Source organism: Camellia sinensis, chromosome 4 (assembly GCF_055761805.1).
Source record: "Camellia sinensis isolate YWXY chromosome 4, ASM5576180v1, whole genome shotgun sequence".
Taxonomy (NCBI): domain Eukaryota; kingdom Viridiplantae; phylum Streptophyta; class Magnoliopsida; order Ericales; family Theaceae; genus Camellia; species Camellia sinensis.
Window position 1 is genome coordinate 197964182 of NC_138964.1, and position 27066 is coordinate 197991247.

A 27066-nucleotide genomic window follows, 5' to 3' on the forward strand; every position below is an offset into this window, starting at 1 on the left:
GCCCCTGCCTTCGGGCGCATATCTTAATTGTCTTGCATGTTTGTCTAAGTCTTCGGCCTTGTCAAAAATGGGTCGTCTCTGGGCTTTGACATTCACTCCCGTCATTGTTATGACTTTTGAGTTCTGTCAAAGAGGGGCAACTGTAGACACCCCATTTTTAACCGTCCTCGAGACTTGGACGTCACCGCTTGGAACACTCGGTGATTATCCGTGTTTGTGTTCGTTTGGAGTTCCCGGAGGTCTCGGCTCGCGCGCCCTGCCTCAGGAGCTCCGAACTTGACCGTTTAGTGTCTGGTTTCACACCGAACACTTGTGTTTTGCCTTGGAAGGGCAGGGAATACCTTGAGAGGCATCCCCACACACCACCGGCAGTGGCTAGAGGCCACCGGCTAGTCTTTTGCTTCCATCGGCACTATTTGTTGCCGGTCGGCACATTTTATTGCCGGTCGGCATAGTTTGTTGCCGGTCGGCAATTTTTTTGTCGAAATAACATTTTTGGGCAGCCGACCACTGTTCATCCACTTTATGGAGATATTTTGTGCCAGCTGTGATAGCTGGCACCAACTCTGCCTCCCTCCATACACGTGTATGGAGGGAGCTCCCTCTAAGCAAGCTTGTTGTATAAGCTTTGCAAGAGGGAGTCTTATAAGAGGAAGGGCCTTCCTCTTTGATCTAGGTTAGAAACTTAGAAGTAAAAACCAGAGCTTAGAGATATAGATATATCCTATCTCTATATCTCCCTCTCTCTCCTCCTTTGTGTGTGATTTTTGGCCCAAAAGTGTGTTTTTACCTTACTTTTGCACCATTACACACACTATTACACCTTGCTCCGAGATTGAGGGACTTGGGGGGTTGATTCTTGAGTTTTTGGACTGATTTTGATTAAAAGAAGAGGGCTGGACCATTTGTTCTTCAAAGGTTCTTCAAGGGTGAGCATCTTGCTTTATATTCCCCAAACTTGCAATAGTCTTTTACCTATCTTGCTTGTTGATTTAGCTTTTGTGTATAACATGAAAAAGGCTTGTATTCTCATGCTTTAGAACTTTCATTAAGGCTATTTTGTGGTTTGAGTGCTAACTCGCCTCATTAGGCTTTATTTGGCCTTTTTTGTGCTTCTTTTGAGAGGCCTTGTTTGCTTGAGTGTGTTGGTCTTTTCATCACTAAAATCCAGTTGATTTTCAGTATTAAAAAAGGTGGTTTGAAGTCTTGCATAGGGAAGGGACACCCCTCTCCTTTCATTGTCTTGTTTCCTTACATTTTGGCCTAAAAGGGTAGCATGTATGCTTGATCGTCTTATGCCTTATTTCAGTAGATTTTTGGATGTTTTAGGTCATATATAACCTCTGTTTTTATCCGGATTTGTGCCTCCTTATATGCTTGTAGTACTTGCTTTGTATTGCTCCATTTGGCCTAGAAATGTCCCTTGTGTTTAGACCATGATTTTTGCATGTGTTGGCTTAGTTCCATGAAGATGTTAGCACTATTTTTCCATGCTTAAAGTCTGTTGGTTATCCATTTGGTCATGTTTGACATGTTTGATATGGTTGCTATGCATTTTGGCTTGTGAGCCCTCAAGTATATGGGTCACAAGCATGCCTTAGTTGGTCCACTTTAATGAGTTGAAGTTGTTTGCCATGCTATTTCAGCCCCTAAATCATGTTTGCATGCTTGCATTTATGATCTCTTTTGTGCCTTGAGGATGTGCCTTTTTATGCCTACATTTGAACCTTGGTGCATACACTCCTTTGGAGTCATTTTGGCTGCCGTATTAAGAAGATTTGGAGCCCTATTTTGTCTGCAAAAACTCTTTTTTTTACTTGTCTAAACCATGCCATGATTTGGTCTTGTTGTTGGAAATGAAGTGGCCCTTTTGGTGCCTTAGCCTTGGGTCTATTGGCTTGCATGTTGACATGAGAGTTTGTCCATCATTTTGAGCACTTTTGGTGCTGTTTTGAGGTGAATTAAGGCCTGCACCTTTATCACTTTAAGGCCCTCTTGCACGCTTGTCTCATGTTTGCTACATAATTGTTTCATAAATGTGTAGTCCCATGCTATCTTTATGGTAAATTGGTCCATGTTTGCATCACATTTGCACCTTGCATGCTTAGCATTGCATATTTGTCATGATAGTTCCATAACATTTGCCATGACTTGAATATTTGGCACCATGTTGCATTTGAATCATGTTTGCATAACATGCATTGCATTGCTTGGTTTGGGGTGTCAAACCAAGTGTGAGAATCAAGGAACATTCATACTACAAGTGATGTAATGTGCTTTGACTCTCGGTCACCGAAGCCTTTGACTCCGACTTGATAAGGCTTTGGTTCTCATTTTGTTTGTTGCATGCATCCTTACATCAAGTGGCAAATTTGATCCCTTGGGCTATCATGCACCATTGATGGCTCGAGGATTGAAGATCATGCTTCCTTGAGTTCAAAGCATGATAGGAAGCATGACCATGCTCACATGTGCCTGAAAACCCCATGCCATGCACTGTCTGTTCTTTGTTTGCTGTCAAAACTGTCTTCTGCAGGAAGTTTCTGCCGACCGGCAGAATTTAGTGCCGACCGGCAATCACTGAAGTGTCGATGAGTCCAAGAATAGCCGGTGGAAATTGTAGAGTGTCGGTGGGAATTCTGTCTGGCCGGTGGTGCTCTGTAGTGTGTAAGGAACCTGCTCCAAGACTTTGGCAATTTTCAGAGAGACAAGGCAGTACAAACAGAGGTGGCAGGGGTACGGTACGGGTTTTTTCGGGCGAGCCAAGTTCCGAGCATGCATCATCTGCGCATCCCGAGGCAGAGGCTGCGGCCACCCTCCTCTTTCTTTTGCATCCTTTCTTTTAATTAATTAGAAATTCTGTAATAATTTTATTTGCTTATCATTTGGGACTGTAATATTTATTTGTTCCCTCCGAGTGAGGACAATTATGTAATAAGGGTGCGTGAGTGTGTGTATGTCTTCCAACCTCACGTCTTTCTTCCCTTTTATTTACCTGCTTATGATGGTAGATTAGGGCGTGTTTAATTTGGCATACCTTATGCTATGCATGTGTGCATCCATGCATTTGTACTGCATACATTAGGCTCGGTACATCACGCTAACTGCATTTGTACTTGAATTCAAAAAATTGAATATATGATAGTTGATCGCATTTCATATGCCATGCTTAGGTTAGCCGAGCCTATCTAATTGCATCCTGTATGTGTTACATTAAGCAATTTAACATGAACTAGGACACGCATGTTTGCTAACTAGTTTACTGTTTTGGCACGGAGTACGATGTAAGTATTTATGCTTTAGCATCTCGCATGTGTGTGAATGTTAACATGACAGTATGCTTGCCATGCGGCTAAATGCTTATATGATAAACTGTTTGAAATGCCTGTGGGTGAAGGTTGGATTGTTTGAGTTGGAAAAACTCATTGAAATCCCTGTTTTAGCCTACTTGCGAGTAGCAAATTCCAAAGCATTTTCAAAACAAACAGATATGCAATGCTTCTTTCCAAATTAGGCAATCTAGTCTATACTTGTTTGCTGCGCGCATAACATAGTAATTCTAGGCTAATAAATGGAATAAGAACACATAACGTTTTCAATATCGGATATCATGGTTAGTAGAGACCGGTCTTCGGACCGGGCGAAAGGGGGTGCTCATAGTTGACCTTCCCCGATCGTACCCGAGCTCCCGAGCCGAGACAACTCCGGTGATGACGGACATGTGGCCTTCGGCACCGAGTCAGGGTTTCCTAAATTTCCCCATTTTAAAAAATATTTAGGTGGCGACTCTGTATCTGGCAAAGCAGTCCATGTTTGGCACTACTTTTCAAAATCTGTTTCTCAAAACGATTTGCCAGATTTGGACTCTTTGGTTCAGATTAAGAACCGCGACAACAAAAATCGCGAGTCCGAACTGTAGCGGGGTCCCTCGCGGGTTTGCTATAGTTTCTGGCGACTCTGCTGGGGATGTTTAGAGAGCTTGACTCGAACTCATGATATCCTGTTTTGATTCCATTTATGTGTTTCTTTGCATTGCATGTGCATTGGTGCGCCTAGGAACACAGTGTTTGCCATTTGCCATTCCTGAACAGTTTGCCGGAGGCTTGTCTTGTCAAGGCATGTCCGTAAGGCTGACCGGTTATGGGCTCTGACAGCATGGGAACACAAACCCCGGTTTACCGGGGCACCCTTTTCAACTATTCGACCTAGTGCATATTCGGATCCGTAGTGACCATTCGAAATTAGGACAGGCTGCTTACCCGATGTTAGGTTGTTTGAAAACTGCTGCGTGCATAGTGAAACCCTAGCTCCTGACAAAATAGGACAAGGAAACCCTACCCCAACATAGGGGTGTTTTGGCTCTCTTTACTTGCTATGTGCTTTTAGGGGTATATCTCTACAGGAATGTGCATACCAGTTTGCAAGTCTGGGGCATCAGGCTTAAGGGCATTGATATCAGAATTCGAGAATCAGTTGTATCCGCGGGTATCAGATTCAGTATTTTGGGAACAGAAATTCGGGAAACAGTGATCAGTGTCGGGGAACAGTGTGTTCGGCTTATCAAACTGTGCATTGTGAATGCCCAACTGCATGTTGTATGTGTTTATTTTAAGCAGTTATGCCGTCCGATTGCTTGTTTATTTACTGCTTTATTTATCTTTTTGCTAGGTAGTTTAGCACCATTGCTTCTAACCCGGTAGACATTCCCCAAGCACTCTGGATCAGAGGTCGCCGACTCCATCGATCTGAGGATCTGATAGCAGGACAACCGGTGTACCACTCTCTACCCCCGATTACTAAACGGAAGGCAACCAGGCAGAGGGCATCGGTTCGACAGTCAGTTCAGAGAGCCTTATCTACCCCGCCTGAGTCCAGTAGGGATCAGGGTCCTGTCTCACCTACAGAAAGAGAACATATACCAGTAATTCAACCAGAGCAGAATAGTATGGCTAGCTTAGAGGAGATGGTGCGCCAACTTCAGGAAAGCATGAAAATGATGCAGCAGGATGCTGTCCGACAGGCAGAATTCACGAAACAACAAGCCGCTGTTATGGGTGAGCAAGCGGAGTTAATTATGAGATTGCAGCAGCAAACTGGGACGTCAGCTTCACAGCAAGTCCCTCCCCCACTAAGGGTTCCGATACCCGAAGAGACTCCAAACGCCCGGAACGTCCAAGAAGATACGGACATCCCAACGGGGCCAGCTCCACCCCCGATTCTGCCTCAGCAATCCAAGGCACCCACTCCTATCAATCTATCGGATTCTCCCTTCGAGTCCGAGGTGGACCTTGTGGCATTGAAAATGCACAAGCTTGAAAAGCTGTTAAAAAAATCTCAGGGTGCGAAGTCCATTCCGGACATTGGGGACGGATACACTGACGCAGCCGTGACGCTGCCAGATCGGTTTAAGATGCCACAAATCGATCGTTTTGACGGATCTGAGGATCCCATGGTACACCTGCGACTATTTTCAGACGTCCTAAGGCCAATGGGCCTCACTAGATTGCAGAAGCTGTCTTTATTTGGCCGGACCTTGTCAGGTGTAGCGGCCGCATGGTATGCAAAATTGGAAGATGACGTCAAGAGAAGTTGGGACGAGATGGCTGAGGCCTTCATCCTGCAGTACTCGTATAACACACAAATCGAGATCACGACCCGAGATCTCGAGACAATGAGACAAGAAACCAAGGAGAGTTTCTCAGAATTTGTAACCAGATGGCAGGCTAAAGCTTCGATGATGACCTTAAGACCCACGGACAAGGACCAGATTCGGATGATTGTGCGCAATCTTCAGCCGAAGCTAATGCAGAAGATGATTGTAATCCCCTTTCCTACTTTTGCTGATCTACATGAAATGGGGGTGCAGATCGAGGATGCCTTAAGACAAGGCCTGATTGATAATGACCGGGAGCAACCCCGCAGAACTTTCAATCGAAATACTACTGCAGGCCCGAGTGGCACTACAACTACCAGGACCTCCGAAGTGAGTATGGTCACCACCAACCCTTCCCCAAAAACTACGGCAGCCACACCATTCTCCGGTGCGTCCGGGAGCAACTCTCAAACAGCCAAATACCCTCCCAGAAATACCAGAACCTTCGCTCCGCTTTATATGCCCCTATCCAAAGCTTTGGGGGTTTTGATCAGAAAAGGGCATCTGAAGCCCCTAGAGCCGCGGCCCTTACCCGAAAGACTCCCCGCCGCCCACAATCCAGCCAAGTATTGTGCATTCCACCAGCAGCACGGTCACGACACCGACCTGTGCTTTCGATTGCGTAATGAGATCCAAGATCTCATTGATAATGGGGTGATTTTACCCCCTGAAAAACCTAATGTCACTACAAACCTCTTCCCACACATAACCAAGCTCCACCACCCAAAAGAATCAATTTCATCCACATTGGGGTCACATCCTACGATCCTAGTATTTATATCACACCCTCCTACCTACCTAAGCCGGAGGTTTTCCTTCCTAATAGCACCGATTTGTGCATGATGGACGTCTCTATAACCCAACCCAAGCCAGTGGTGCTGACCATCGAGAACAGGAAAGAGATTGTCGAGCCAGAGTCTGCGGAATCTGGAAGTGATGTTATAGCGACCCCGGTCTTCTCCCATTTGATTATTGTATCCGGACTTAGGTTCCGTAGATTCTGTCATTGTATAATTGTTGTTGTTGTCCCTTATTTTCTCATTTGGACTTATAGGATGTGTTGGGCAGGTTTGTTTCAGGTTGGTTGGGTTTAGAAACCAAGTGTTGCTGTCCAGAATTTTGGATCTTCGCTCGAGCGATGAGTTTATCGCTCGAGCGAGCTGTTATTTTTTTGGTTCTTCGCTCGAGCCGGGGTTTGGTAGCTCGAGCGAGAGGTTGCGTCTGATTTGGACCTGTAGCTGTGCATTCTTGGCTCGAGCGAGCTTTTCTTCGCTCGAGCGTGTTAGTTCGTTCTTCGCTCGAACGATAGTTCCTTCGCTCGAGCGTGTGTCTGGTTACAGACCTGAGGGTTTGAGTTCTTCGCTCGATCGAGTTTTCTTTCGCTCGAGCGAGCTTTTGGGTTGTTGGCTCGAGCAAGGCTTCCTTGGCTCGAGCGTTGCTTCTCTGTGTCTGGTCGCTCGAGCGACCAAGTCTTCGCTCGAGCGAGCCTGTCCAGTTTATATACACAGCAGCGGGTTTTGATCAATCTTTTTCATCTTCTTTTGATTCCAAACCCTAGGTCCGACTTCTCTCTCTCCCTACTCACATTCTTTCTTAGATTTGATCTATTTAGAGGGTGTTTCTACCCTAGTTGCTTTATTAAAAATATAGAGGGAATCGAGGGCTTTCATTTAATCTGAACATTTGGCGATTTGGAGCACATTGGTATTTGGGCACTCATCTCTGTCTTCACCATTTGGGTTGTTTTCTTCGAGGTAGGGATTTCCTACTCCATTTTATAGGCTTTGTTCTAAGTTTTGGTATTTTGATATGTTGGGGATACTTTGGTAAATTTTAGGAAAAACCCTAGTTGTATTATTAAATTAATTTGTATAATTAATTCATGGAATTGGGAAAAGATGGTTAAATTCATGGAATTTGGGAATTCATTGATTAAATGGCGTAGTTGGATAATTTGAATCATTTGTCTATTGAATTGTTGACATAGTTATTTTCAGTTTAGAAATAACTGTTTTGGGCTATCGGTGGAGGATAGTCGTGATTGTTGTAGACATTGCATGTGGATTAGGAATAACTGAAACTAATCACATTGATTAAGTCATTAATTTTGACTATTGCATTGATACAAAAAATACGTGTATTGATTGAGCATTGCATTTGCATACATTGTTTTGTGTGGGAGGAGATAGGGGATGTACTCCACGGTTTAGGGGAAGATAGGGGATGGACCTCTAAACCGGATTTTGTTTGGGAGGAGATAGGGAATGGACTCCATTAGCATCACTTTTATGTGTGCTTATTTATATAGAAGTGTTTTATTGATACAGCACTAAAATGTGTATCAATCTGGAAGTATGAAGTGTTTTGATTTGAGCTTGAGTCTCATTTGTTTGTTGATATTGGAAGGATGTGAATATGATATATGTAATTCACTGTTGTAAGTTTGGCCAGGTTCTGAGCGATGTTGATAAAATTGGAAAGTAAAACGTGTCTTAGACAATAGTGTCATGAGACTGTAAAATGAAGTAATTGATTATCTTGGTTAACCATCTGTTGAATGCTATTGCTTTATTCATTGCTTATATGTGGTTTAGTATATTTCTACTGGGCTGTGGCTCACCCTTTATGGGAACATTATTTTCAGGTTTCAGGTTCAGGTGATAAGCTACCTCCAAGGACTTAGCTTGGAAGGACTTGGATTTTGAAGACTATTTTTAGTTATTTGTTTTTCATTGCTAGTACATGTAAACACTCAAGCCTAGGGCTTTATTTATATTTGAGTTAAAACTCATACTTTGTGTCCAAGTGTTGGCTTGGAAAGATGTAAGCCGGTAGGGCATTTACTTTGATGTTACATGTAATGCTTTGTTTAGTAAGACTCTGATGGATATTATAATGACTTATTAAAGTGTTTTCTTTAAATAATGCATGTCAATGATATATATACATATATAATGGGTATATTTTTGATGGCGTTACAACTTGGTATCAGAGCGTACTGGGTTTGAATACTTTGGGTACGTGGGAAGTGATTAGTATCACAATGGGTTCGTCTCGTTTGATAGAGACTTAGTGTAATGTTATATGCTTATGTGATAACATGTTTATGTGATTATGTGGGTATGGAATGTAGTTTCTGGGATGATGATTGGACCCTTGAGTTTCTAGTAGTCTTGTTGGAAAGGCACTTGATCACTGCTGCTTCCAACCGGAACTATAGTAACGCATTGGGACTATCATTATCCGGGAATGAAATTCGTAGGTGCTTATGTGATTATGTGCTTACGTGGATTGAATTATCGTTGTCCAATGCATTAGGACGTGAGTGTTTAGCTTCAGCACATTTATTAATGTGCTAATGTCTTTGTTTCCTTTATTAGGATGTCAGGACGAGGACGAGGACGCGGTAGGCGTGGTAGGCCGGGTAGGCAGGAGGTGCCTGTGCCAGAGGAGATTCCGGCAGTTCAGGAAGGAATTGGCCAGGCCAATGTGGCCGAGCCAGTAGGCCAGCAGGCTATGGGCGCTCTAGCCCGAGAGATAGCAGGGGCATTCAGGGAGTCAGTAGGCATTCTCAGAGCTGAGAATCAAGCTCAGGTTGTTGTTGCGGATGCAGGACCTTCCTTTCTGAAGAGGGAGTTCTTCCGGTCTAACCCGGATGAATTTGTGGGTGATCCTAAAGAGCCGCTTAAGGCAGATGAATGGCTCGAACAGACAACGAAGACGTTTGAGATGCTTGGCATCGAAGACGAGGGGTTGAAAGTGACGTTGGCATCTTTCCAGTTGAAGGGGGATGCGGGTCAGTGGTGGAAGTTTACTAAGGGTCGTATAGGAGGTACATAGGAAGCTTTTGTGAATGCTTTCCAGGAGAAGTTCTTATCTCCAGCAGTCAGGGAGAAGCTGAGAGACCAGTTTTGTCAGCTTAAGCAGTCGAGTTCTTCAGTGGCCGAGTTTGAGGCTGCATTTACTAGTTTGTCCAGGTTTGCACCTGAGTTGGTGGCGTTTGAGGAACGCCGTTGTATTGAGTTTGAGAAGAAGTTGAGGCGTGGCCTCAAGTTGAGAGTTGGGGGAACTATGATTCGGGATTATGGGCGTATGGTTGATGCTGCAGCCCACATGGAAATTATGATGCAGGAGGAGGAGGAAGGACAGAAGGGCTCCAAAAGGAGTCAGGATGGTCAGAGTGATGGTAGGAGACAGAAGGGTTTTAATCCTCAGCAGTCTCAGGGTAGCTTTTCTAGATCGACTTTTCCCGTGCCGAGTGCCAGTTCGGGAAAAGGCAGTCAGGGAGACATTACCTGTTTCAAGTGTGGCCAGCTGGGCCACAAGTCTCCAGTTTGTCCTCAGAGGGGAGGAGTGTAGAGAGCAGCATCATCTTCGGCTCGATCTCAAAGCCAGAGTCAGGGGAGAGGCCAGCCACTCTCGTGTTATCAATGTGGTCAGCCAGGGCATATGAAGAGGTATTGCCCGCAGTTGGGTGGCACACCTGGTGCATCTGGTTTGAGGCAGATTCAGGGTCAGCAGCCAGCTCAGTCGAGTCAGGCCTCGAGGGCCAATCAGGGGGCTTCATCGTCCCAGTCAGTGCAGCAATCTTATGCTCCTAGGGGTGAGCAGGTTGATCAAAGGTCGTCTGGGCGCGTGTACGCTGTTACCGCGCAGGATCTTGTACCGGCACCATCAGTTGTGAGAGGTACCTTCTTGTTTTGCAACTCGGTTGCTAATGTTTTGATTGATACGGGTGCATCTCATTCCTTTGTGTCTGCTGCATTTGCATCTGTTTTGGAGTTGGAGTTAGCACAGTTAGCATCTCCTATTTGTGTAGTGTCACCTCTTGGGGGTGAATTGATTTTGAAACACGGTGTTAGGGGTTGTGATATAGAGGTTGATTACCATAGAATCCCATTTTCCTTTGTAGTTATGCCTATGAGAGGTTTCGATGTTATTTTGGGTATGGACTGGTTATCGTCATACCGGGCAGTTATTGATTGCTACCGCCAGAGGGTCACTTGTTGTACCGTGAGCGGAGAGTATTTTCATTTTCTGGGGGACCGGGTGGGAAATGTGTTGCCACCGGGGTATGTTCCGCGAGGACGGAGTGAGCTTAGTGGTCTACTTGCTAACCTTTCGATTAGTGAGGATGATGAGTCTCAGATTGTGTTGCCAAGGGTGGTTTGTGAGTACTCGGACGTCTTTTCCGAGGATCTTGTTGGTTTGCCACCGCATCGAGAGATTGAGTTCTCTATTGACCTAGTGCCCGGCACGGCGCCGATTTCTATGGCACCTTATCGTTTTGCCCCAGCCGAGTTAGTTGAGTTGAAGATTCAGCTCCAGGAGTTGCTAGATAAGGGCTTTATACGTCCTAGTGTTTCGCCGTGGGGAGCACCGGCCCTCTTTGTTAAAAAGAAAGGTGGTGCTCTGAGACTTTGTATAGATTACCGGAAATTGAATCGGGCTACGGTTAAGAATAAGTACCCTATGCCTCGTATAGATGATCTGTTTGACCAGTTGAAGGGTTCCCGTTGTTTCTCTAAGATAGACTTGAGATCGGGTTACCACCAGTTGAGGGTCAGGGAGGAGGATATTCCGAAGACGGCATTCCGTACACGGTATGGCCACTATGAGTTTCTGGTGATGCCATTTGGGCTCACCAATGCACCGGCAGTTTTTATGGATTTGATGAACCGGATCTTCCGAAAATTCTTGGATCGGTTTGTAGTCGTTTTTGTGGATGATATCCTTATCTATTCGCCTTCTGAGGAGGAGCACGAGGAACACTTGAGAGTGGTGCTTGAGTTACTTAGAGCCCATAGGCTGTATGCCAAGTTTGGGAAGTGTGAGTTCTGGCTGAGGGAAGTCAAATTCTTAGGCCACGTGGTATCCGGGGAAGGGGTGTCTGTTGATGCATCCAAGGTTGAGGCAGTGCAGGATTGGGCACAACCTAAGAGTGTGTTTGAGATCCGCAGTTTTCTGGGATTAGCTGGGTATTATCGTCGGTTTGTGAAGGATTTCTCCAGGTTAGCGTCACCGTTGACTAGACTGACTCGGAAGGGAGTCAAATTTGTATGGGGTGAGACTTGTGAAAAGTCATTCCAGGAGTTAAAAGTTAGACTGACCACCGCTCCAGTATTGATTATTCCAGAGAGAGGGTTGGGTTATGCAGTCTATTGTGATGCCTCACGAGAGGGTCTGGGTTGTGTGTTAATGCAAGAAGGAAAAGTAGTTGCCTATGGCTCACGTCAGTTGAAAATTTACGAGCAGAATTACCCTACGCATGATCTAGAGTTAGCAGCTGTGATATTTGCCTTGAAGATTTGGAGGCATTATCTTTATGGTGAGAGGTTCGAGGTGTTCTCGGATCATAAGAGTCTGAAATATTTGTTTACACAGAAAGATTTGAACTTGAGGCAGAGGAGGTGGATGGAATTTATAGAGGATTATGACTTTGAGTTGCATTATCATCCGGGAAAGGCCAATGTGGTGGCCGATGCCCTTAGCAGAAAACCTGTTGGTGTCATAGCTAGTATAGCCATCCGAGAATGGGAGATGTTGGGTACACTTGGGGAGTTTGACTTACTTCTGGGCGAATCCGTAGAGGTTGCGGCCTTGTTTTCTGTTGTTGTACAGCCTACACTCGTGACTCGAGTGTTAGAGGCTCAGAGGGGTGACCTTGAGGTAGAAACCCTCCGTGAGAAGATTTCTGGTGGGAAGGTTGAGAAGGGTTTGGCAGTGTATCCCGACCTCAGTGTGAGATACCGAGACCGTCTGTTTGTGCCGGAGTCTTGTCGAGAGACGATACTCCGAGATTTTCATCATTCACGCCTTGCGGTGCATCCGGGAGGCACTAAGATGTATCGGGATTTGGGTCGCCAGTTCTGGTGGCGGGGTATGAAGAGAGATGTGGCAACTTTCGTATCTAAGTGCCTTACTTGTCAGCAAGTGAAGGCCGAACATCAGAGGCCAGCGGGTTTGTTGCAACCCTTGCCTATTGCCGAGTGGAAGTGGGAACACGTCACTATGGACTTCGTTGTGGGTCTTCCGAGGACTCAGCGGGGTAGTGATGCTATTTGGGTGGTTGTAGACCGGTTGACTAAGTCGGCGCACTTCATTCCTATGCGCGTGAGAGATTCGGTAGATCATCTTGCCGACTTGTACATTCGGGACATAGTGAGGTTACACGGGGTTCCAGTGACGATCGTCTCAGATAAAGATCCTCGTTTTACTGCCAGGTTGTGGCAGAGTTTGCAGAGTGCCTTAGGCACTAAGTTGACCTTTAGCACGGCTTACCATCCTCAGACTGACGGGCAGTCCGAGCGTACTATTCAGATCCTTGAGGATATGCTGCGGGGTTGTGTTCTAGACTTTAGTGGGTCGTGGGAGAGGCACTTGCCGTTGGTGGAGTTTGCCTACAACAACAGCTTCCAGTCTAGTATCGGTATGGCACCATTTGAGGCCTTGTATGGCCGACCGTGTAGATCACCTGTTTGTTGGGCTGAGGTGGGTGATGCACCTCTGTTGGGTCCGGAGTTGGTGAGGGAAACAACGGAGAAAGTTGAGCTTATCCGTAAGAGACTTGTTACAGCACAGAGTCGTCAGAAATCTTATGCCGACCGTAGGAGGAGATCTTTGGTGTTTGAGGTGGGTGATCATGTCTTTCTGAAGATATCACCTAGACGGGGTTTGATGAGATTTGGGAAGAGCGGGAAGTTGTCCCCTCGGTTCATTGGTCCGTTTGAGATCCTTGAGAGGATTGGCGAGGCTGCTTATCGTTTAGCTTTACCACCGCAGTTGTCCGGAGTACATGACGTGTTTCATGTGAGTATGCTTCGGAAGTATGAGCCGGATCCATCACATGTGTTGGATTGGACTGATTTAGTGATTGATGAGGATGTTTCGTATGAGGAGAGACCGGTTCGGGTCTTGGATAGGCGGGATCAAGTTTCGCGAGGCAAAACCATCCCTTTGGTCAAAGTTTTGTGGAAACACCACGGAGTGGAGGAAGCCACTTGGGAACGTGAGTTGGAAGTCCGCCAGAAATATCCGGACATGTTTGTTGATTTGTAATCTTATAATTAGATTCTGTTATATTGTTGAACTTAAGAGCTTTATATATGTCTTAAGTTGTAAAACATTGAGTTTGTATTGGTAAATGGGTGTATCTTGAAACTTGCTTCATCATAGAAGTTTAGTATAATATTGCATCTGTTGAGTACATTGTTGAATGGGTTGTATATATCATGCGATTGAATATGATATGGGAATTGTTAACATTGAAAGGAATAATACATAATAATGATACAGGTTGAGATATATATTGTGTTATATATTTAATGTGAGATGCCTCTTGATAAAGAGATGAAATGACCAGTTTTGGGTCAAGATGTTTACTAATGAATTGTCAAAAAAAAAAAATCTGTTTTCAAAAAACTTATGCTTAATTTCGGGGACGAAATTCTTTGAAGGGGGGGAGGTTATAGCGACCCCGGTCTTCTTCCATTTGATTATTGTATCCGGACTTAGGTTCCGTAGATTCTGTCATTGTATAATTGTTGTTGTTGTCCCTTATTTTCTCATTTGGACTTATAGGATGTGTTGGGCAGGTTTGTTTCAGGTTGGTTGGGTTTAGAAACCAAGTGTTGCTGTCCAGAATTTTGGATCTTCGCTCGAGCGATGAGTTTGTCGCTCGAGCGAGCTGTTATTTTTTTGGTTCTTCGCTCGAGCCGGGGTTTGGTAGCTTGAGCGAGAGGTTGCGTCTGATTTGGACCTGTAGCTGTGCATTCTTGGCTCGAGCGAGCTTTTCTTCGCTCGAGCGTGTTAGTTCGTTCTTCGCTCGAACGATAGTTCCTTCGCTCGAGCGTGTGTCTGGTTACAGACCTGAGGGTTTGAGTTCTTCGCTCGATCGAGTTTTCTTTCGCACGAGCGAGCTTTTGGGTTGTTGGCTCGAGCAAGGCTTCCTTGGCTCGAGCGTTGCTTCTCTGTGTCTGGTCGCTCGAGCGACCAAGTCTTCGCTCGAGCGAGCCTGTCCAGTTTATATACACAGCAGCGGGTTTTGATCAATCTTTTTCATCTTCTTTTGATTCCAAACCCTAGGTCCGACTTCTCTCTCTCCCTACTCACATTCTTTCTTAGATTTGATCTATTTAGAGGGTGTTTCTACCCTAGTTGCTTTATTAAAAATATAGAGGGAGTCGAGGGCTTTCATTTAATCTGAACATTTGGCGATTTGGAGCACATTGGTATTTGGGCACTCATCTCTGTCTTCACCATTTGGGTTGTTTTCTTCGAGGTAGGGATTTCCTACTCCATTTTATAGGCTTTGTTCTAAGTTTTGGTATTTTGATATGTTGGGGATACTTTGGTAAATTTTAGGAAAAACCCTAGTTGTATTATTAAATTAATTTGTATAATTAATTCATGGAATTGGGAAAAGATGGTTAAATTCATGGAATTTGGGAATTCATTGATTAAATGGCGTAGTTGGATAATTTGAATCATTTGTCTATTGAATTGTTGACATAGTTATTTTCAGTTTAGAAATAACTGTTTTGGGCTATCGGTGGAGGATAGTCGTGATTGTTGTAGACATTGCATGTGGATTAGGAATAACTGAAACTAATTACATTGATTAAGTCATTAATTTTGACTATTGCATTGATACAGAAAATACGTGTATTGATTGAGCATTGCATTTGCATACATTGTTTTGTGTGGGAGGAGATAGGGGATGTACTCCACGGTTTAGGGGAAGATAGGGGATGGACCTCTAAACCGGATTTTGTTTGGGAGGAGATAGGGGATGGACTCCATTAGCATCACTTTTATGTGTGCTTATTTATATAGAAGTGTTTTATTGATACAGCACTAAAATGTGTATCAATCTGGAAGTATGAAGTGTTTTGATTTGAGCTTGAGTCTCATTTGTTTGTTGATATTGGAAGGATGTGAATATGATATATGTAATTCACTGTTGTAAGTTTGGCCAGGTTCTGAGCGATGTTGATAAAATTGGAAAGTAAAACGTGTCTTAGACAATAGTGTCATGAGACTGTAAAATGAAGTAATTGATTATCTTGGTTAACCATCTGTTGAATGCTATTGCTTTATTCATTGCTTATATGTGGTTTAGTATATTTCTACTGGGCTGTGGCTCACCCTTTATGGGAACATTATTTTCAGGTTTCAGGTTCAGGTGATAAGCTACCTCCAAGGACTTAGCTTGGAAGGACTTGGATTTTGAAGACTATTTTTAGTTATTTGTTTTTCATTGCTAGTACATGTAAACACTCAAGCCTAGGGCTTTATTTATATTTGAGTTAAAACTCATACTTTGTGTCCAAGTGTTGGCTTGGAAAGATGTAAGCCGGTAGGGCATTTACTTTGATGTTACATGTAATGCTTTGTTTAGTAAGACTCTGATGGATATTATAATGACTTATTAAAGTGTTTTCTTTAAATAATGCATGTCAATGATATATATACATATATAATGGGTATATTTTTGAGGGCGTTACAGATGTTGGGAACGCTTATAGTCCAAGTGACTACATTTCCCCAATAGGCCAGAATAGACCAGATGTCGAATTTCCAGCCGGGGGAGAGCTGTGTGCAATCCAAGGGGACAATCCAGGACAGGGAACGGATGATTTGACAGCTGTGGAAGAGGATCTTGCCAAGTTCCAGTTTTACGGTAACTAAGATCCAGAAGACCCAACCGTCAACTGGTTCGATTATGAGGAATCGGCTGAGGCCACGGATGGTTGGACGATCAGCCAGATGTGGTAGGAGGGTTTCAGTCAGAACAAGGCCCGGCAGGGGCAGAAGTTTCAATAACAGCCGGGAAGGTCGAAGAACATAATACATCGCCGGAGAGCGCCGGTGTCGAGAGTTTCGCTCGGGAATGGAGCATTTTGAGTACAGGGATCATTGAGCAATCTACTGCGTTGACATAGTCAGAACAGGGAAGATTCGAAGATTCTGAGAGGATCAGGAAGGCAAAAGGCCATGTGGGGGTTGAGACTGCCACAAGTACAGAAATGGAGAATGCTGTGAGCATAGGGATAAAAGGGACTGCAAGTATCGGGACAGTTATGCCAGAACCAGACAGATGCCTGTCGGCTGCAGATGGTATGTGGTGGGAAGACGACGATCTATGTCTTGCCCACACGGATGAAGATTGGGAAGATAACCAACCAGATGATACCTGGTATATCGGCGAGGTCGATCACATGACCAGGAGTGGACGGTACTTCAAGCTTCCACACCTAGATCAACCGGAAACGTCGGGAAAAGATAAGGAGGCAGAGAAGCAAAAGGAAAAGCAACTCGAAGATGAGGCTGTATTGAGACAATTGAAAAAGATACAAGCAGACATCTCCATCTGGGGACTGCTTATGGCTTCTCGAGTACATAGACAAGCCGTCCTTACAGCCATGGACAAAGCTAAGCTTTCCATAGACACCACGCCCGAACAGCTGGTGGGCTTAGTCTTTTCGGGAGGAAGTTCCCCAGCATTGAGTTTTTCTGACAAAGAACTGCCACCCGAGGGTGCGAACCATAACAAGCCACTCTACATCTCTGTGGAGTGCAGGGATAAATGGATACCCGTGGTGCTTGTCGACACGGGGTCCGCCATCAACGTCTGCCCGGCAAGGACAGCTTATGCGATTGGTTTGAAAGTCGCGGATTTCGTGCCAACGGCCCAGGTAATTCGGGCGTATGACAACACAAGCCGGGAAGTAATGGGAACAGTTAAGATTCAAATAAAGGTTGGGCCGGGACAGCACGAGATAGATTTCCATGTCTTGGAGGTTCCTGCAACGTTCAACCTGCTTTTGGGGCGGCCGTGGCTGCATCAGGTAAAGGCGGTCTCCTCTACCCTACATCAAGTGGTGAAATACCCCTATGGGAAGGGAGTAGCCATTGTCTTCGGAAATTCATCAATTCATCCGCCGCCAGAAGTATCCACGCTTGTTCTAGAAATCGAACACGGTATGGAAGATGTGTTCATATCAGGTTTTACCTTGGCTGAGGCTCGGGTTGTACAGGACATCATGGCAGCTAATAAAGGGGTATATGTCAGTGCCCAAGCAGTCTATCTCATGAACAAACTCCAGCACATCCCCGGGATGGGATTGGGCAAGAGCGGCCGAAAAGGTGTCGCAACATTGGCCGAAGTGCCGCATAACCCTCATACCTTTGGTTTGGGCTACCTACCCACCAAAGAGGATTGGATAAGAAAATGTAAGGAAATGGCCGGAAGGGCCAGAGCGAAACAGATGGGGAAGCCCTTTGACATGATGCACCAGCCCATTCGGGGGACCCTAAACGGACGGTTCGTCCGGGAGGGGGAGGACTTTCCGTTCTGTGGCTTCCCAGAGCCGTGGCTCAACGCGGAGAAGAAGCGCGTACCGGGGTTTGAGATCTTCTTTGATTTACAGTTACCTGAGGATGACATCGCCGAAGGGCAGGCAGATCTATCGGCTGAGGCTGAGCAAAGTAAGGAAGTGCAGTCTGAGGACGCTGAAAATGAAATGGGGGCAGCGCTGGCGTGTCTACTTTCAGATCCTCCGATCGAACAGAGGTGCTTGGGGGACAGCTCCTCGGTATGTGTGATTGGGAATGAAGCGGCTGGGGGCCTACCATCAGCTATTTTGGATGCGTCCATCGCACCTTCTCTCATCTGGCGATATGAAGAAGGCTTTTTATCAAGCAGCACCGGGTCAGGTAGTGAGCCGGAATCTGATTCCACCGAATCTTGTGCGTCGGAATCAGGTTCCAGCTCAACTGAGTCTGAGTCCGGTATTCCTGGGGGTGATAACCCGGATGCCACAGTCCTGTCTAGATCGTCATTTTCATTTTCTTTTGAGTCTGTTGTAACAGAGGAATCCGACGGCTTGGAAGTATTTAATGAGAACGACGTGGATGTGGTTTCGGAGTATTTTTCCGTGCCTTTGATTTATTGCTTAAATCAGGATTTTCAAAATTTTGATAAAAACGACGAGGAAGAAATTCCTCCGGTTTTGCAACGATTAATTGATCAAGAGCAGGAAAGATTTATTAAACCTTTAATGGATGAAATCACTACTGTGAATGTTGGTACTGAGAAGGACCCGCGGCTGGTCCAGATCGGGTCCACGTTGTCTTCTGAGGAACGCGAGCGTTTAGTCGCTTTGTTAAAAGATTTCAAAGATGTTTTCGCGTGGTCCTACGAAGACATGCCTGGAATCGATCCTGAGATTGTACAGCACCGAATCCCTCTTGATCCCGAGGCCCGACCTGTCAAACAGAAGCTCAGAAGGATCCGCCCTGATTGGGCCCTTAAGATCAAGGAAGAGGTCACCAAGCAAATTGATGCAGGCTTCCTGCTGGTATCTGAATACCCGACTTGGTTGGCCAACATTGTTCCGGTGCCGAAGAAGGACGGCAGAATTCGGGTCTGTGTAGACTTCAGAGATTTGAACAGGGCCAGTCCGAAGGACGACTTTCCCTTGCCGCACATTGATGAATTGGTAGATTTCACGGCAGGACACGCCTTGCTTTCGTTTATGGATGGCTTTTCAGGCTATAATCAGATAGTAATGGCACCTGAAGACCGGGAGAAGACTGCATTCACTACCCCGTGGGGTACATATTGTTATAGAGTGATGCCATTTGGGTTGAAAAACGCTGGAGCTACCTATCAACGGGCAGCAACTACAATATTACATGATATGATCCATAAAGAGGTCGAGGTGTATGTGGACGACATGATTGTCAAGTCCAAAGAAAGAGAAGGCCACTACACCGCCTTACAAAAATTCTTCCAAAGGATCAGAGAGTTTCGACTGCGGTTGAATCCCCAGAAGTGTACTTTTGGTGTTACAGCAGGGAAGATGCTAGGGTTTCTGATTACACAAAGGGGCATCGAGGTCGACCCTTCCAAAATCAAGACCATCTTAGAAATGCCACCACCGAGGACTGAAAAGGAGGTGCGAGGCTTTCTAGGTAAAGTGCAATTCATAAGACGGTTTATCTCTAAATTAACCTTGACTTGTGAACCACTTTTTGGTCTCCTCAAGAAAGGAAAGAAGTTCCAATGGGACGGCCGATGTCAAGCAGCTTTTGAACAGATCAAAGAGTATCTACAGAACCCGCCCGTGTTGTCACCGCCAGAGCCGGGGAGACCGTTGATATTGTATCTTTCGGTAACTGAGACCACCATGGGCTGCATGCTCACGCAAGAGTCAGAGGACAGAGTGGAAAGGGCCATCTACTATCTGAGCAAGAAGATGCTGGATTACGAGATCCGCTATACACCACTGGAGAAGGCTTGTTTGGCCTTGGTATGGGCTACCAGGAAGCTGCGGCACTACCTGTTAGCTCACTCTGTAATGTTGGTTTCACGTTTGGACCCCATCAAATATCTTTTCGAGAAACTAGCACTTACGGGTAGGCTAGCCCGTTGGCTGCTATTGCTTTCTGAATTCGACTTGAAGTATGTAACACGCAAGTCAGTGAAAGGAAGAGTGGTAGCGGAGTTCCTTGCCGACCACCCGGTTGAGGGGGATGAAGCGGTTGAGTACCTATTCCCAGATGAAGCCATTCTGCACATCGAGGATGAAACTTGGACGATGTACTTTGACGGAGCGTCAAACCAGTATGGATATGGGATAGGGGTGTTGCTGATAGCGCCTGACGATTCCCGTATCCCTTTAGCATTCAAGCTCCAGTTCAAAGTCTCGAACAATGAGGCAGAGTATGAGGCATGTATTGCTGGTCTGGAAGCAGCCCTAGAACTAGGGGCAAGACGGTTGGACGTCATTGGGGACTCAAACCTTGTTGTGTCTCAAGCAAAAGGAGACTGGAAAGTCAAGGAGGAAAGGATGATAATTTACCACCAAACCTTGGATTTGTTAATTCCTCGGTTTGAGAAGCTAAATTTCACCCACCTCGTAAGAGAGAACAACAGGTTTGCAGATTCACTAGCAACTCTATCTTCCATGATAGACATCCCGTCCGGAGTCCGGATGCGTCCAGTCATCATTGATCAGCAGTTTGCACCGGCATACGAGTCGATTTCTGCCATAGATGAGGCTCAAGACGACAACCCCTGGTATTATGACATTTGGAACTTCTTAGAAGAGGAAACGTATCCACCAGGGGCAAGTGCCAAGGATAAGAGGGCGATTAGAAGAATGGCTGTTCAGTTCATCATCTGCGGGGGTAAGCTGTACAAAAGGGGTCATCTGGGAATGCATAAGCTCTGTGTAGAAGCTGAAGAGTCGAAGCGCCTAATGGAGGCCATCCATGGAGGGGAGTGCGGTGCACACATGAATGGAGTAATGCTGGCCAGAAAGATCCTCAGACAGGGCTACTACTGGTCAACCATGGAGGAGGATTGTATCGGCTTTGTTCGGCGATGCCAAAAATGCCAGATCCATGCAAACCGTATGAACATCCCACCGTCCAAGCTATACAACATGACGTCCTCGTGGCCATTTTCCGTTTGGGGAATTGATGTGATCAGAGCTGTTGCCCCGAAGGGGTCGAACGGACATGAGTATATCCTGGTAGCGATAGATTATTTCACAAAGTGGGTCGAGGCCCAATCATACGCAGTGTTGAAGGCGTCGCACGTCGCCAAGTTCATCAGAAACAACATCATTTGTCGCTACGGGGTGCCAAACGAGATCATTTCGGATAATGGATCCCACTTTAAGAAAGAAGTGGTCGACTTGTTGGAAAAGTATAACGTGGCTTTTCATAAGTCATCTACGTACCGGCCGCAAACCAACGGAGCAGTCGAGGCCGCCAACAAGAACATCAAGCACATACTGTGGAAAATGGTGGAGACCTACCGAGATTGGCCAGATAAGTTGCCGTTTGCTCTGTGGGGCTACAGGACTTCAATTAGAACTTCTACCGGAGCGACTCCGTATTCGTTAGTTTATGGAATGGAGGCCGTTCTACCTATTGAGATTGAAGTTCCGTCTTTACGGGTATTGGCTGAGTGTCAGATAGCTGAGGCAGATTGGCAGCAGAGCAGGTTCGAGGAACTCATGCTCTTTGACGAGAGAAGGCTGAAAGCACTGTATCACGTTCAGAGTTATCAGCGCAGGATTGCTCGGGCTTTTAACAAGAAGGTTAAGTCCAGAAATCTAAAGGAAGGGGATTTGGTGCTCAAGGACAACCGAGCTCCCATCCACGACCCGAGGGGCAAGTTCAGACCCAATTAGACTGGTCCCTACATCATCAAAGCTATCTGGTCAGGTGGAGCTGTGGTTCTGATGGACTTAGATGGCTTGGAATTCTCCCAACCGATCAACATGGACAAGTTGAAGAAATACTACCCTTGAGAGGCTCGCTAGGCCGAAAACACGAAAGGGCGACCTAGGCAAAAGTCAGAGCACAAAAAAATTAGAAAATATAAAAACTGAGCTCGCAAGGCTGAAAACCCGCAAAGGGCGGCCTTGGCAAAAGTTAGAGCGCAAAAGGAGAGTGAAAATACTCGAGCGAACCTAAGCCGGAACTACGTAAGGCTTGATTCCCATCCTTGGGATACGTAGGCAGCTTCATCCTGAAGTTCAGCCATAACACTTCCCCGATCAACTTTGTCCATTTGATCATCTCAGTCATCTTTGTCTATCAGCATTCGTTGGAATCCCCAGTACAGTGCTACTCAGACTAGGGGCAACTTTCTGTTGCTGTGCAGTGCTGCGGCGCTCTTCAGACTAGGGGCAACTTTCCAGTTGCGGGGATCTGGGTTGTGCATCTCAGTGACAAATCTCAGGCGTGTCCAGTTCTGATCCACATCAAAAATGTTTTTGAGAAGTTTTAATAAAGTTGATTTCGTTCAAATAATCTTTTACAACTTTGACCATTTTTGGACCAAACAAAAAATTTTCAGTACCACAACTTTCAATTTCATTGATTTCAAAACAGAGTTCTCCTGCTCTTGCATACAATTGAAGTTGCTTTTTATTACATTCATAAAGAAAACTTGGAAGTACTAATAAAGCAATAAATCTGGGGTATAGTCAAGTCAAGTGTTCCTGCGCCCCCTCCCAGAGCTGGTCGAAGCCTCTGATGCCAAGCTGGGCCCAATCTGTGCTTCTTCGTTAAGCCAATCCACGCACTCGTCAGACAAAGTGCAACTGAAAGTAAGAGCGGGGGCCAGGAGATCTCTCATCCTCCACGCGGTGGCCTGCCAAGCAAGTTGTGCGCCTCGGGCTGGGAATGCAGCAGGATACTCTATCCCCTCTGGCGGGCAGGTCTGATCATGGCCAAATTGGCGTCGAATCCGAAATGGGAAATAGAATACACAGTGAGTGAGACCAACCAATTGAATCCCAGTCTGCCGGGGCATATTGTAACTCATTGCCGGGAGGTTCAGCCAAGGGCACCGCCAAGCAATACAGTCTGCGGACAAGCGGCACATCCAAGCGAACCACCATCCCTCATCCAAGGCATTGACTAGATGGTGCCGGAAGAAGTAGCCGCGAGCTGAATATGCTGGGCAAGAGTCCACAACCTGCAGTTTGTCCATCAACCATACCTGGGAAGGGATGAAAAATGAGAGAGTAAAGAATAGAGAGATGTACGATGAGAGAAAAGTGAGGATGGGGTTTTGTGAGAAAAGACCGAGCTTGAGGGCCGAGTGATGTGAGCAAAACATAAATGCGAGATTGGGTAGGAAACATTACCTGCAGTAGTAGTGGACTTCCTGCTAATCTGGTCGTCTCATGGCGATAAAAGGCGTCTAAGCCCATTAACGTTTCAGCCAGAGTCATAGCAATACAGCTCTTGCCCTCCCTCAAGCCTTGGGCAACCTCGATCAGCCGGACACTAGCCCCTCCAGAGCCCGAGACAAATAGAAAATGGGATAGCATGCACAAACAGAGGGCGTGTCGCTGGAAGCCTTGCCAGTGATGGTTGTTGCGATCGCCAGCATCAGAAAATCGATTGGCCAAACTCGGAATGTCCAGCATCCCGTCGCAAATTAGGGACCGAGCATCACGCATGCTGAGTCCGCACATGCGCCCTAAGGATTGGGCATGACCAAAATTAAGTTGGGGCAGGAGCTCCTCTTCGCGCTCGGACTCCATTAAGGCTCGGAAATCTTCAAAGGTAGGACATATTTCTTGCCCGGCGAAGCTAAAGACATGCGTCACCGGATTCCAGAACCTTGCCGCGGCATGAAGAAACGGCAGGTGCAATGGGGTGTGGCCCAGAGTGAATAGTGCATTTATGCCAAAACCCCGGAAATTCACTTTTTCCGAACCATCCAAGCTAGCAATCCAAGCTGTGAGATTTTGAGCAAGAAACTCTTCCATTGGAGCAAATCAGTGTGAAAATGAGAAAAACTACGAAGCTGGGATCTTTTGTAGGAGATAAGGTTGAGTGGGGGACAGGTGTCAACATTCTGGTGATCCCCTCATTAAGTGCCGGCCGGCCAAAACTTTTTGCCGACCGGCCATAATAGTTTGCCGACCAAACAATTTTATGGCCGGTAACCATTCTTTGCAGCCGGTGGTCTCTACCCCAAGCCGATGGGCTTCCTTCTGGTTTCCTAAGCTGTTTATGCTAGGCATCGGGGAATTTCACCACCTTCAACCCCTCCCTGGCAATCGATTCTTGCGAGGGCATGCCTGTCCGATTGACAAGTTATTATGCATTTGCTTATCGAGTTGTATTTCACCTTCTTTGAACTCTTGATTTGTTTATCGAGTTGCACTCACGCTTGTTTGGTCCTATTATGCCTTTGTACATTTGCTTATCGAGTTGTAAGTCGGTTCACTACCTGATTATTACGATGCAAATTTCCAAAGTAAAATTCGTTCACATTGTGGTATGATACCTTGCGATGCGATGCACAGAAAGTCCACAAATGCAACATCTTTTGAACAAAATGGATTGTTTCATTCTCATCACGTGTTTTGCAAAATGTGTAACTTTGAAAAAGAATAAAACCTGCCCGAGGCAGTGCAATGTGCTTGAATTACTAGTAAAAAAGAAAGTAAAGCATAGAGTGACAAGGAAGCATAGTATCAGAATTGATACCAGTGAAACTCCCCTTGCGGTCAACGCACCTTCCGTACCTTTGTTCGGGTCAACGACGCGTTTGCGCACCTTCGTTACTTTAAACCATGTGAGGACGCGCACTTTTGAAGTGTGAACCTTCGAGTTGACCTCAGGTCACAACTTCTGCGAACAATGCTCGATGCGTGCGAAGAATGTCCCGCCCTGTATCCTTTCCATGCCTTGTGAATTCCTCAAATTGTTTCAATCATGTTGTGTAACAATACCTTTCATTACTTGCGTAGACCGCATCTTTATTAATTTCATTACCTGCGTAGACCGCATGTATTGTTTGCGTAGACCGCATAATTGTTCAATTTCATTACCTGCGTAGACCGCATGTTTTGATTGCGTAGACCGCATTACTATTTTCATTACCTGCGTAGACCGCATGTTTTGATTGCGTAGACCGCATCTTTATTAATTTCATTACCTGCGTAGACCGCATGTTTTGCTTGCGTAGACCGCATCTTTATTAATTTCATTACCTGCGTAGACCGCATGTTTTGATTGCGTAGACCGCATTACTATTTTCATTACCTGCGTAGACCGCATGTTCTGCTTGCGTAGACCGCATCTTTATTAATTTCATTACCTGCGTAGACCGCATGTTTTGATTGCGTAGACCGCATCTTTATTAATTTCATTACCTGCGTAGACCGCATGTATTGCTTGCGTAGACCGCATAATTGTTCAATTTCATTACCTGCGTAGACCGCAGGTTTTGATTGCGTAGACCGCATTACTATTTTCATTACCTGCGTAGACCGCATGTTTTGATTGCGTAGACCACATCTTTATTAATTTCATTACCTGCGTAGACCGCATGTTTTGCTTGCGTAGACCGCATCTTTATTAATTTCATTACCTGCGTAGACCGCATGTTTTGATTGCGTAGACCGCATTACTATTTTCATTACCTACGTAGACCGCATCTATTGCTTGCGTAGACCGCATAATTGTTCAATTTCATTACCTGCGTTGACCGCATGTTTTGCTTGCGTAGACCGCATCTTTATTAATTTCATTACCTGCGTAGACCGCATGTTTTGATTGCGTAGACCGCATCTTTATTAATTTCATTACCTGCGTAGACCGCATGTTTTGATTGCGTAGACCGCGTATTAATTTCATTACCTGCGTAGACCGCATGTATTGTTTGCGTAGACCGCATAATTGTTAAATTCGTTACCTGCGTAGACCGCATGTTTTGCCTGCGTAGACCGCATACTTGTCAATTTCAGTGCCTGTGTAGGCCGCATGCTCATAATCAATCTCATTGCTGGCGTAGACCGCATGTTCCACTTACGCATCTGTACCTTCACAGCATTGTTATGCTCCCCACTCGCTTTGCCATGTCACGCATTTCGAGTACACTGTTATACATGTTGCTAACGATATTGTACCTGTTAAGTTTGTTTTCTTTTCAGGCACGATATTGTATGTACGGTTCATTTGAGGCTGGTGCAACCAGACGAGCCGCACAGGTATTGTATCCTCCGAGTGAGAAGTATTGAGAATTGCATAATTCTCTTACATCCTTTCTACATTGTAGTGTAGTTCGGTGTATACTAGCTTAAAATTGTCGCATGTTTGCTTCATTACGGCTTTCTTGGCATGATCATAAGTTATGTCCGGCTCTCTGCATTGTCTTGCATTTTGCCCCTGCCTTCGGGCGCATATCTTAATTGTCTTGCATGTTTGTCTAAGTCTTCGGCTTTGTCAAAAATGGGTCGTCTCTGGACTTTGACATTCACTCCCGTCATTGTTATGACTTTTGAGTTCTGTCAAAGAGGGGCAACTGTAGACACCCTATTTTTGATTGTCCTCGAGACTTGGACGTCACCGCTTGGAACACTCGGTGATTATCCGTGTTTGTGTTCGTTTGGAGTTTCCGGAGGTCTCGGCTCGCGCGCCCTGCCTCAGGATCTCCGAACTTGACCGTTTAGTGTCTGGTTTCACACCGAACACTTGTGTTTTGCCTTGGAAGGGCAGGGAATACCTTGAGAGGCATCCCCACACACCACCGGCAGTGGCTAGAGGCCACCGGCTAGTCTTTTGCTTCCATCGGCACTATTTGTTGCCGGTCGGCACATTTTATTGCCGGTCGGCATAGTTTGTTGCCGGTCGGCACTTTTTTTGTCGAAATAACATTTTTGGGCAGCTGACCACTGTTCATCCACTTTATGGAGATATTTTGTGCCAGCTGTGATAGCTGGCACCAACTCTGCCTCCCTCCATACACGTGTATGGAGGGATCTCCCTCTAAGCAAGCTTGTTGTATAAGCTTTGCAAGAGGGAGTCTTATAAGAGGAAGGGCCTTCCTCTTTGATCTAGGTTAGAAACTTAGAAGTAAAAACCAA